Genomic DNA, 14,120 nt, shown 5'->3' on the forward strand with positions numbered 1-14,120 from the left:
GACCAACCTCTGACCTAACACTAACCAGTCCTCCACTAAACCATATCGCTAAGTTCAACATCTAAACGTCTTTTAAAGACCTCCAAGGATGGTGATTCAACCACTTTCCTGGGCAGCCCATTCCAATGCCTAACAACCCTTTTGGTAAAGAAGTTCTTCATTATATCCAACCTAAACCTCCCCTGGCTGCGTGAGTTAATTGCATAATTCAATTCAAAGCTATCACTGAATGATGATATAATGTAAATGAATAGACATGAGCAGAGGGGAAAAGAAGTTCTGGATTGCTTTAATGTAATGACTAAAAGTCACAGCAAGCTAAATGATTTAGGATTATTGTGCCATCACAGTCTGAAAACATATTAGTCTGATCACTTTCCCCTTTCTGGAAATAGTTATAAGCAGATCAAAAGGCCTTTAACTATATCCATATTTAGTATTAAAAATTATTTTCTTAATGGTCTATAACTGGGAACAGTATTAACTCTTGCACTTGTCAAAAATGTGAGACAAAGTTGTTTCTGCTCTGTGACTGAGAAGGTGTACAAGTATTTCTTTCAAAAAAATTTACTTGCCTTTAGCAACAAAAGAAAATCTATTTCATAACTTTTTTTTTTCTCAAAAGAAAATTTTAAAAATATATCTTTCAAAAAAAGCAAGCACAAAACCTATAGAGTTACAGTAAACAGACATTTAAATGCCTAGCAATTCTTCATTACTCATTCAACTTTATTTACACACTTTAGCCTTTGTAGCATGAATAGACTTCTTGAATAAGATGGTATGTGTATATAAACACACTAATGAGTGATATATTCACCTTTTAATATAAGTAATGGGCCTGATATTCAAGGAGATGTAGAATTAGCCACTTTCAGTTTTGCTGTCTTAAGCTGTATATAGAAGTGCAGTTAAGTACAAATTCTATAGATTTGTGGCTGTCAGTGTGAAAGCAGAGAACATTCAGTCTTGTGTTACACAAGCTAATGCTGAAGGAGGGTGGGGGGAGATGGCCCAAGCTGGCTTTCCATAGGAAGTCCATCTTTTCTGTCAAGGGCTTGTTATCTCTCTGAGGCTCATTAGTTTAGGAATAACACTGTATAAAAGCACGTAGAGTCTGTTTGGATTGGTGCATCTGTGAGTTTAGCTGAACTGACTGGGAACTGTGGTGGCTCAGGAAATTTCCCTTCAAGATCCCTTGCTTCTAACAAGACTATTAGAAATGACTGGACCTACAAGACTTCCAGCAACCTGGCAAAAACCCTTCTCTTCAATTTCGTACCTTGCTTCAGATCTAATATAGCTTGGAGGTCACTGCAGATATACAAAATTATTCAGAACTGGGATGTGATTTAAGCCCACCTTTGTAATGATTAATCAATCTGCTTTTAATATCTGAAGTTCATCTTTCAAATTTTATTCCATTTAGCTTCTTTTTGATGTATTACCTTATCAGTTCTTCCACAGGCAAAGTTTCTATTATTTTAAAGAAGAGATTTTTCTAATTATATTATGTTACAGAAAAAATGTTTGTCCATCCAATCTGCTTCTGGGTGTGTTTAAAATCTAATCAATATGTATAGTGAGATACACGTTTATTTGCAAGCAAGCTGTTTCTGTATACTTAGGCTGCTATGAAACCTTACAGAAATTTAAACAGAAACTGGGCCTTGAGCCCAGGAAAACTAAACCATTGCTGCCAAAAAACAATATATGGAAACATTATACATAGTAACAAGTAGTCTTGTTAGCTTCATGCTTGCAAAATCTTTTCTTAGCAATGATGTCTCTTAAGTGTTCTCAGACTGATTCTGCTTGTAAGAAAGCGTATAGACCTTTACTGTGAGTTATCCTGTGCTCTTCCAAAGCTCAGGGTTGCAAAAACAGAGCATTACTTGCCTTTTGTCTCTGAAATATGTCTAAAGTCATGTCTTTGCCACTGAAAATGATTAAGTTTCAGTGCCCACTCTGCAGTCCCTCAGAGAAGAATGAATAGAAGGCACTATGTGTAGTTCAGACCCTTCTGTCAATGGGAAAATCCAAAACGTGTTTTCTGTTCTTGAGGTGGAAAGGACTCAGTTCAATAGTGGGTAAGGTCAGCTGCAGGCACTGCTGAGGTTGTTCAGGGAAGATCATGCTATGAGTTTTGTTCAATAAATAATTATGCTCTTCACAGAATCACAGAATTTCTAGGTTGGAAGAGACTTCAAGATCATCAAGTCCAACCTCTGACCTAACACTAACAGTCCTCCACTAAACCATATCGTTAAGCTGTACATCTAAACGTCTGGGAACTGTTAGCGTTAGGTCAGAGGTTGGACTTGAGGTCTCTTCCAACCTAGAAAATTCTGTGATTCTGTGATTCTGTCTTTTAAAGACCTCCAGGGATGGTGACTCCACCACTTTCCTGGGCAGCCCATTCCAATGCCTCACAACCTTTTTGGTAAAGAAGTTCTTCCTAAACTTTTTGCATGGTTTGTTTGATGCCTTTGATCACAGAAATGAAGCCTGTGGTTGTCTCTGTTCATTTGTTGTTTTTTCCTCCTGTTTACAAATGATTGACTCACCACTGTGTGATCCTGAGGGGTGCTCAATCTAACAATGGAGTGAATCAGCCAAAACAGTCATGTCCTGCTTTAAAAGAGCAGAGCATGCGTATTCAGAAACACCTTAGCTTCAAAAAGCAAAATGCTTGCATTGCTGCATGCTAGAGTCACAGAGGGAAAGAAGCCTGCCTTGTGGTAAAGAGCCGGTGGTACACTTGAGTAAGGATTTTGGTAGTTGTACCCTGTGTTATTTGCAAGCTACTGAGAAGTCTTGCAGGAAGCAGATATTTTCAGGTACATTTGAATATATGGAAACTTGGCATGGTCTATCACACACCATGAAATAAGATCAAAGGCAAAACCTGAGCTATGGTGCAGCAGTAGAGGATACTAAACACAGAACAACATTATTTAATCAATGTTGGCAATTGTTGAGGGATTTTTGTACATCCTGCAACAGGCAATAAGAGGGTAGGTAGGCTTTACAGAACGAAAATGTAGTTTTATTTGTGACAATGCAGTTTTATTTTTGTTTCATCTTATCTACACATCATGCAGGATTTTGAAATCTCTGCATAGTCAAAGCACAACAATGAATGCATAAACCGGAAATTTCAGTCTGGTCTCAGCCCAGCATTTCATACAGTTTTAACTTCAAGTTCTCCTTCTCCTTTCTTTTTTTTCTGATACTAACACTTGCACAAGTTTCACCTTCAATGTATTAATTTTCAGTGGCACCGAATGGATAGATCAAGTATGGATCAGGTGATCATTGGTTTATTGGCATCTCAAGATAATACCACTTTGAATGGTATAACATTCAAACAGAATGTCTACACCAGATAAGACAGAGGCATAACACCAATTAAATATAACACATTGTAGACCTAATTTCCACAGTTTCTTGCACCTTGTCAATTAGTATATGAATGTGAACACAAACTGCAGTAAAATGCTTCCTAACAGAATATAATATTTTACAGAAACTTTAAGCAAACTGAAATGCTAAAAGTGATGCCTGTTTGAGGAACTGGATGAACAGGCCAATTTAAAAGATTGGTTTCAGAATCCTTATAGCTTCTTGAATTAACATCATATGTAGACAAGTAAATATATTCTATAGAAAACGGCCATACAGGCTGAACAAATAAAATTTCATCCATTAAAGTTAGAAGAAGAAACATTTCCATTGCTTAGAAGTTTGCAAAGTAATTCCAATTCAAAGTCCATATTCACACTTGGAAATTGATGCTTTTATACACATGTTTTTATGAAAATACTAGGAAGATGACATCTGAAAATAAATCCCTGAATATTTCTGGTAAAATATAACTGTATGAAGTTCAATTGACTTAAACTAATGTTATTGTAATTCTATAGGATATAAAACAGCTAAAAACTGTTCACTTGAAGAATTAGCTCTGAATGAGCTAACTCCAGTTAAATCCACTGACCAATGCTAAAATTATCATTCAGTGTTATATCTTGAAATTTCAGACACTCCAATTTCTTTTTTTATCCTCTGATTCTCCTTTTACAATCAAAAGAATATATAGTTATTCAGAGGGAGAGCTGAAAGAGCACAAACCACATTGAAACATTTATTTATTTATTTTTGAGACACCTACACAAAATCAACTTAATGAAGCCACAGGACAATTATTTAGTAATTTCTAGACTTTTGCCTTTACTGGGCCTGCTGACATTTGGAGACTGACTGTCACTCATTGTAATCTGCCTTTTCTTCATTACATAGCAGAGCTTTATTTATTTATTTATTTATGGATATGAAGAATTCATTCATACAATATTTAAAGAAAAAGAAGTCCTATACAATGAATTAATAAGGGTGTTCTGCTGATAATATTATTTCATTTTTTGATTAACATTCAGGAGCCTCAATCAAGCAGTGTGACATACATAAGCAACACCAGATCCTGATATGAAGAACTTATCTCACAGACTACAGCAGATACTGCAGACAAACAGGTAAAGAAAGGATTTGTGGAAGAAGTTGTGAAATGATCCTGGCTAGCACAAGTACAGCTCCAATTATGTGGAAACTGAAACAATAGCAGCAGTTGTCATTAATTAGATATTTCTGTGTAAAGGTTGTGCAAGGCTTTCTGGACTGAGTTCAAACTGATTTGGTTAAACTGTCTGCAGGAGTCATATGCTGTTTCTGACTTGTTACTGAAAACCTACTTCCAGCAAGTCCTGTGAAGTCCTCTCTTCTCAAGATTCCCCCACCTCTAACTGACCTGCACCCTGCAGTGGGTCTGGCAGCTTCTCCTAATTCAAGCCTGTATCCAGAAAATTCGTGGTCCTTGCCATGACCTGTTCCTTGACATGTTTCTCCCTGGGAACAGAATGAGATATGTCACCTGCACACAAGTGCTGTTTTGCAAGTCATTTGTTTCAACAGAATAATATTGTGTTATCTAATAACAGTAAAGCAGTCAGTCATTCTTCTGAGTTTCCAAATCTCTTTTAGGTTTGATTAAGCAAAGAAAATGCTGTAGTATGAGCTGCTAGGTCTTTCTGTCAAGCTCACTAAGGCTATCTGATGATGATATACTCTGATAGCAAATACTTTAAACAGCTTTTAGTCACAACTGAATTAGTTTGTGAGGTAGTATTTATTTATTTGGGATATAATGGTAAGACTCAATTTCAGCAGATTTAGCTACCATGTAGCATAATACTAAGATGTACTAAGAGAGCAACCTGGGGTCCTATATTGTAATGACTTCACAAGTGTTGCATGAGAACACCTTCCCCCCTCCCCCCAACACACACACACACCATGTTTTGATTGAATTTGTTTTTGCTGGTTACAGGTATCTCCTGCTTAGCACTTTCTGCTTTCTGCTTCTTGTGTGGTGGTGTCTTTTCTAATTGTTAGTCATAAATTGTGACAAATCAGCTCAGAGAAGGATTTACCAGTAGATTTCACAGAATCACAGAATCACAGAATTTTCTAGGTTGGAAGAGACCTCAAGGTCATCGAGTCCAACCTCTGACCTAACGCTAACAGTCCCCACTAAACCATTTCCCTAAGCTCTACATCTAAACGTCTTTTGAAGACTTCCAGGGATGGTGACTCCACCACTTCCCTGGGCAGCCTGTTCCAGTGCCTCACAACCCTTTCAGTGAAGAAGTTCTTCCTAACATCTAACCTAAAACTCCCCTGGCTCAACTTAAGCCCATTCCCCCCTCGTCCTGTCACCAGGCACGTGGGAGAACAGGCCAACCCCCACCTCGCTACAGCCTCCCTTAAGGTACCCATAGAGAGCGATAAGGTCGCCCCTGAGCCTCCTCTTCTCCAGGCTGAACAAGCCCAGCTCCCTCAGCCGCTCCTCGTAGGACTTGTTGTCCAGGCCCCTCACCAGCTTCGTCGCCCTTCTCTGCACCCGCTCAAGCACCTCGATGTCCTTCTTGTAGCGAGGGGCCCAAAACTGAACACAGTACTCGAGGTGCGGCCTCACCAGAGCTGAGTACAGGGGGATGATCACCTCCCTAGCCCTGCTGGTCACACTGTTGTTTAATTATACAGGCTAAAATCACAGGCAGTCTTGTGAACACTTTTTTTTTGTTTTGTTTTGTTAATCTTACAAGTAGACATTCTGGTCTGTTCTTGCAAAATTGTCCTCTACAAGAGTTTTATAATAGCAGATGTAGAATCCCTCCTGTGAATCCTACCTTCCAATTCTGTATTTCTGGCTATTGGATTATATATCATAGTCTAAAAGATTTAGATTTCCAAACCCTTGTGGAAGTGCAGGAATTTGTCTTGCTTAGAATGAAGTGGTTTCTCTCTGTCTTTGTGTGTTTAATTTGACTCATGGCATTCTGCAGCATTTTATACAGTGGTAGAAAGTGAATGTGGAGAAGTCCGGAATTTTGGGTCCCGTCCCCCTCCCAAAAAAATAAACCAAACCAAACAAAAAATAAGATAGGATGTCTCCTCATTTTTATTTATTTATTTATTTTTATTTTTTATTTTATCACAAAGGCAAGAGACTTGAAGAGTGAGTTCCAGTTCCAAAGAAGCCTGGCCCACTCGTTGGCCCGGTTTTTACTGTTCCACACATGCCTTCTCCATCTGCTCTGTATAAACACTTCTTCCTTTAAAAAAGCATAGTCAGACTTTATTTTTCAGCTCAGTTCAGCGGCACATACTCCATGTGAGTTGAAAAGATTCATTTCCCTTTCTCTTTTGAACAGTGTAGCTGGGGCCACCTCTCAGCCAAATCTCTCAACCATTTCTGGCAGCAACCAGAGTTGCATAGTTTCACTGCTTCTGGCCAATGCATTGCATTCATTCAGTACTTGTCTTCACCTTTCTTGATATGGCTCTGCCTCTAAAGAGGCATAATTTAGCCACAATTCTGCTACTCTCCTTTGTTATATTTATCTTGATTGAATTACCTTCTCTGCAGGTGATATGTCTCCAGATACACTACAACAAAATGGAAAGGGGCTGAAAGCAACTGAGTGTACTCGTAATTTTTCAGTGTAATGAGCAAGGCCAAAGTGCTATCTAAATAGTAGAGCTGGCTCCAAAAATTGCAGACACATTTTTCTATATCAAACCCTAATGCTCACTTTATGCTATTTTATCGTACTGTTTGATGAACTACTGCTAGAAATCTGTGTACAGCAGGCTAGTTCCAGTCATTCTCATCTTGGAATGCATAAGAAATGAATAACTGAATTTTTCTAAAGATCAGGAAAACAAACAAACAAACACACACACACACACACACACACAAAACAACAACAACTTTTGGGACATCTCACTGTCCCATTCTGTATTTTTTTTTTTTTTTTAAAAAAAGCTTTTACCATCTTTGATAGCTCATTAATCTGTTGTAAATACCTGAAAAGATCTTTTATTTAGGCTAAGAATGGTTTCACTTCTGCAGAAAGTGAAACAAAGTTATTTTACAGCCCTTTGAACACTTTTAAGTCAACTAAGATGATTTTTAAAATTAAAAGATCTGTTGTGGCAAAAAAATAAATACTTCTACCAATATTGTATGGGATGAGTGAAACCTTAAACATGAAGAGTTTACATCTTCACTTAGAATAAAAGTGCACCAGTTTCAATGACTAAATGGAATAGGTCAATGAATCTTCCTCTAGGCAGAATATGACCTATTTTCCAGAAGATGAATTGGTAAATCTTCAATATTTTCTTTATTTCTCCACTGAATGCACTAACCTGCGGTAAATTTCTTTTTAAGCACTGAACAAAAAATTATTAGATCCTTAGAAGTATTTCTGTTATCTTAAACATTGAACTATCTGAAAGTTTCAGAAACACAAAGTTTTATAATAAACCTTTGCAATAATTTGTCATCTCCATTTTGCAGATAACTTCCTAAAGTAGAGAAGAAACTAAGGAATTTGTTTTGTTTCCTGAGCACGGGCATTTAGAGAAATACAGCCCCTCCTAAGCCTCAGGCCTGTGTTGGGTTTAGGATGTGAGCACTGCTCTTGCCTATTTGCAGAGGCAGGTTTCCTAGGTCTTCTCACAAATTCTCTCAACAGTTACCGTCATAGTCCTGAGGACACCACCAGCTCTTGTCCCTGCCCAGGGAACAGGACCCTATGTCAGCTCAGGGGCTGTCAGCCCCTCTTGCAGCAAGCCCACAGTATGTCAATGCTCCAGCTCACCACAGCCCCGTCCTACCTATTTGAGACTCTCAGCTCAAGAACATGATTATTCCATTTTCTTTCCATGTAAATGCCATCCAGAAAAATAGGAAAACTGAGGCATGCACAATAAACATACAAAAAACTAGTGTCTCCTATATACTAAGACTATACTCAGATGCTTTCTGATGTGGTTGTGCCCTACCGAAACAACCAGCCTCTCCAAGACAATGTTGGTAGTAGTGGAGGAGTGTGTGAGACATTGATTTCTAATTCTCTATAAAGGATACTGAATTTAAGCTGGCAGCATATTTTCAGTGTGTATTCTCTCAACACCAAGCTATGTACGAGAAGTGTGTGCATGGAGGGAATTGCCTTTTCTAGTGATTCAGTGAAAGATCCCATCAGTTTTCACTTTTCTTTTTAAAGAAAAGACATCCATGCCAAAATGGGCCTCAAGGCTATGAAACCCACAAGAGATCTTCAAAGGTGCTTCTTTACAGTTCAGAATAAAACATCTATTTTGTAAAAAAGATGTGAGAAAGAAACACAGCTGTCCCTATTAGCTTCCACTTATGGCCTGCTCAGTGAACTTCCTTTCTTTAGCTTCCCTTTAAAGTTTTAGTTCCCTCCTTTTACAGGGAAGTGGATGCATGTATCTAGCATGTATCTAGCTTGATGTGATGTTTCATTGGAGGAAGGATATTACATGATATGAAATGATATTGTGATTTTTAAGTTTCACCCGTAAATCTAACTGACAATGGTGTGCTCCTTTCTGAGACCTATACAGGCCTATTGAACATTTCAGTGAGCCACAGAGTAACACATGCTGTAATGCAGTCCAATTGCAGTATTCATGCCCATACAGCTTAATTTAGGTTGCAGAAATCAAGCACACTCTGAGACATCGTTACTTTGCCTAAGTGAATAAAATAAATAAAATAAAATAAAATTAAAATAAAATAAAATAAAATAAAATAAAATAAAATAAAATAAAATAAAATAAAATAAAAATCCTTGAAAGACTCTTTCACTGAATAAATTTATGTGAATGTCAAATGATAATTGATGGAAGAGCACCAGACACTGAACATGCCATCCTAGTCAAGAGAGTGGAGACAATTACTTCACACACTTCATTTTTGTGTCTGGTTGTTGTTAGGTGTACACATGCTGTGGAGTCTAGGACCTTTTCCCAAGGTGAAATGTTATGATTTTATTGAAATCTTTACTGAATGATTTGTCTTCCCTACACCAGCTGAACAGATTTTCACAAATGGTGGTAAAGATTTACATGCTAGCCCTATTAGTGTAAACTATCTGATGGTGAAATCTCTGGGGGTATGGACAAACTCAGCTTTGCATGTCAGGGCTTAAGATGGCTGCTGTTCTTGCAGAGGCCCACTCAAGGCAGAGCGTATCCAATGATGCATCACATAGAGCACAGGCTGCCTCAGAGAGGATGGGGCAGGAGGGGTTACACTCCACATATTCACTGCTTGTAAATTATGTCTGAGTGTATGATTGATGCCTTAACTCTCATTACAAGATTGTAGTTAATCACTGGGTCTCATTACAAATGTTTTCTTAATTCAAAATGTAGCTAGTTTGCAGAGAGAGATGTCAAATTTCACCTCCAGGGTTCTCTCTAAGGGTAGTAACCTGTGTTTGATCAGTAATCATTTTGAGGCTGTCAGTTCTGTTCTCCCTGGATGTCATTTCTGTCTTCAATATTTTTATTTTTATTTATTTATTTTTTTCTGCTCAATCTCCCTGTAGCATTTTTTTTTTCTACAGTAGCTTTTTTCATGTTTCTTGCCCTCATGTCTAAGGCTTCCAGAGCACCGACAGAGAGTCTAACAACTGAATAACAAATGACATCCAGAGCAGTGTGTGTATTTAGAGTGAGAATGAGGATGTCTGATAACACTTGATACAAAGGGATTTTTCATTTCAAAGGATTGTAGGACACAATTCATGTATCTTCCTCTGGGAGAAGTGGGCTTCAAAGAGTTGTTTTAATGCTGGCAAAAATGCTTGTGTAACTTAAACCTTACATTTTCTTTGCAATAGTAACAATTTGCTCTAAAATAAAAAGCTGCTTTTGAGCATGCCGGTTTCTTTGTGCTGAAGCTCTTAAAGGACGAACTGTAGCAGCTTTCACGCTAATGATTGCTACAAGGAAGGACTTAATTTTGTGATTCATAAATATCATTAAACTCTAATTTATAAACAAGATCCTTTCAAGATAGAAAGTACCCAATCAGGACAAAGCAATTAGAATTTCTACGTTGTGGTGTTTACGTCGTGGTGTTTTTAGTATAAATTCATTATGTCTGTCTGCACATTTTCAATCTTATGGTTGCCATTAGGCTGTATTAATGAGAACACGACACTGAGCCAATCTTAGCAACAGCAGCTGTACCAACAAAATGCTCTCCTGAGGAATATTGATTTCCCTTCTTGGATATACTTAAACAAAGGCTGGTACTGCAGACATAACCTGTATGTGCTTTAGTCTTCTGAATCTTACTACGCCATTGCCTTTTATTTAAGGGAGAGAATTATTCTGCACTTGGACAGAGGTGTTGCCTGAGATGCATAGCCTTAATACATGTAGGTTACTTAATTGTAGATAAGTGAGATAAACCTTTTTTTTTTTTTTTTTTTTTTTTTTTTTTTTTTCAGAAATATGCTTTTTTGAACAGACTATTGGAACAATTACATTGCTGACATTTTCTCCCTGCTCCCCTCAAAAAAACAAACAAATGAAAACCTAGTACTTTTGGGGAAGGACAAAAGAGAGCACAGAACACAGAATACTGAGCTCCTGGGAGTGGAAGTTGGTCTTTTTCTCATGAAAAAAATGAGTGGCGTTTCTGTAAAAGCTTCAAAATGGCTGTTTGGGATTCTCAGTGCCTGTTGCCTTTGGTGCATGAGATACTATGTCAACTGTGCCTATGTTTGAAGATTACTGGAGAGCTGGGCAAATACAGGACAGTAAAACTGATAACTCTTCTTGAAAATGCTGCTGATGCGTTTGACATAGTGGGATTTGTAACACTCCATCCTCTGCATACACTGTGAGCATGTGCTGCTTAATTTGATGACAACTCTGAGAGTCTGAAAAGTGTCCTGAATTTGAATATGAATTAAATATCTGTTTTTGAGACATGTGATATGCTTCTGCACAGGTATTGACATACAAGATATGTGTTACTCAACAAATGAAAACAACATCTGCAAATGTGTTGAAGAGGGCATTGTCTGAGTAGTGGCACTTACGTGTGCCTATTCTGATACCTATATATTAAAAGTTAAAAAAAAAAAGTTTTTGCTTCTTGCTGAACTACAAGAAAGCCAAAATCCAATCTCTAGCAAAAATCAGACTGACGTTTCTGCTAAGACAAACAGATAGGATAATACTCTTGGGCTAATTTCTCAGTGTCAGCAAGGGCATTCTTTTTGCATTTCAAGTGCTGAACTGCTGCTCTCCATGAAGGCCCACTTCAGCTCTCAGGCAGCTGTTAAATAGACCATCAGCAGGAACACCACCGCCAAAGTGAGGGCATGAGGGAGCTGTGGCCTCTGTCACATGCAGTGGTCGAAAGAGTGGTGATGGAGAGGACAAACTGCAGGACAAATGCCATTGCTGCTGTTTGAAATTACATGCTCAGGACTTCAGCACAGGTAGGAAGGATTCAGAGGGGCTACTCAGGGTTAGGTTCCATGGTGGCTGCTGTTCATTTTGCATCTTTGCCTTTTGTTTTGTCAAAGAATGCATGTTTATAACCAGAAGCAGTGTTTAATTGCTGGGGAGGGAGGCTGAGGGTTTCTTGCCCTGGCTGTTGCATGCGGGGTCACATGGACCGTTATGGAAGAAAGGGGAGATTGACCCTCTACAAGGAGCAACTGTGCATAGCTGGGGGGTAGGACCTTACAAAGTGGTGAGTAGGACCAACAGAGCATATGAGAGACAGCAAAGAGCCCAGGAGCCTAGAGAAGAGCAGACAGTGGAAGACAGCTAGGAAAAATAGGGAGCAGAAAAAGCTAAGCCTCAGGGGTCATCAGATTTTCTTCCTCCAAGAGACCCAGAGGGGACTGTACAAACCTCAGTACTGTGCAAATCTCGGTCTTGTCCAAAAAGCAACTGGGTTACTGAACTAAAATCTGGCATAGAACCAAAGGATTTCACCACAAGGACACAGTGGACAGGAGACTTGTTTATAAAACATTTTTATTTCTAATCTGTCTCATTCTGAACTTTCTCTGCTTTATAATGTTTATTGCGACGCAGCCTGACTCTAGAGCTTGCAAAACACAAAATGGCTCTGGGGGCACTTGCTCTGAGAAATAGGTGCTGACAGACGCACCTCAGGGTACTGGCAAAACTGGGGTGCCTTCTCAGCTGTACTACTCTTAGGCACATCCAGACAGGCTGGCTACAGCTTTAAAAGAAACAGAATACCAGATTGGGAAATAAAACATTAATTTTATTAAGGTACTGCATGCATGTTATTGGGTTTATGGATCATTGCTAATTCAGGCATATGATTATTTGGATTTTGATATGAAACATCATAGTTTTTCTTCTTCAGGTGTTTCCTCTCCGGTCTCTTCTGCACAAACTTCTCAATTTCCAGTCAATACATGTTATCTATATCTGTTTAAAAAAGAGGTTCATGTTTGAATTTTAAATAGTTGCCCTCTGGGGATGATTTGGGTCTGGGCCTGTTTTTACTTTTTACTTTTTATTAATATCTGGGCCCAAATCTATTGACTCCACTGTGCTTTCATTTAGGACATAGAAATTCTGTAAATTCTACAACCGAAGGTAGTATATGATAATTTTACAGATTTTTATTATTATTATAATTTATTTTTCAATAATTTAAAAATATTATAAAATATTGGCTCTGGTATTTGATATTGAGTTATCAAGAGTTAGCTCATGTTTCAGGAGTGTTCTGATTTTTTTCTGGTAACGTACTTTTAATGTCAAACACCGATTCCAGAACTTTTTCTTTAAAATTAACTATAACTGTATTATGTAATACTTTTTTTTTTTTTTTTCCTGCCTGTTTGGCTACAGTATAGCTTTGGGAATTCTTTCTTTACAGTTTTCAGTGCATAATTTTTGGCAGATTTTCTAAGTTTGGTTTAGTAGCTTGTTCCCTGAGTCATGCAATGATTAGATGTGGTGGACACACCATTTCCAGTTTCAAGAACAGTGTGAATAAATATGTCTGTTAAGAGGACTAATGAGGCAGATATGGATAGGAGTAAAAGTAGCTGGTGGAACTGCAACATTTCATCAGATGGAAGTAAAGTCCTATAAATTGTAGAGCTGATTATTCAGTAATTCCAAAGGGAAAGTACAATTTTGCAAGCCTATTTATCCAAATATATTTGGAAAAACAAACAAACAAACAAAGCCAAACAAAAACCCCAAATAAAGCCAATAACCCTTATGAGATCATTGTCTCCACAGCAAGCATATAAACTAAGCTGTGGATGGGGTTAGGATGACCTAATGATATATCCTAGGCCATAAAACTATTCCAGCAGTTAATGGATGTTAGTGAATTGTGCTTTTGAAGTGAGATAATCTGGGCTCCATCTCTACTACTGTGGTAAACCCAGAGGTAGAAATGATCTATGTCAGTGACATCTGAGACACCCAAGTGCACCATGGTTTGTTAAAACATATATTTCTTGCTGATTTATCCACACTTCCAGATTCAAAATCAGGCCCAATAGGGGAAGGGTTGAAAATTCTGCACTGTTCTGTCTAAATTAAAATTTCCATAAAGTTTAAGGGCCTGGAATATTCCAGTGACTAGTTTTCCCTGTGGTACAAACTTTTACGTCTTTTAATTCTCTCTGCTTACCAAATAAATGGGTCTTTAT

Source organism: Aythya marila, assembly GCF_965140915.1.
Source record: "Aythya marila genome assembly, chromosome: 2".
NCBI classification, from domain to species: Eukaryota; Metazoa; Chordata; class Aves; order Anseriformes; family Anatidae; genus Aythya; species Aythya marila.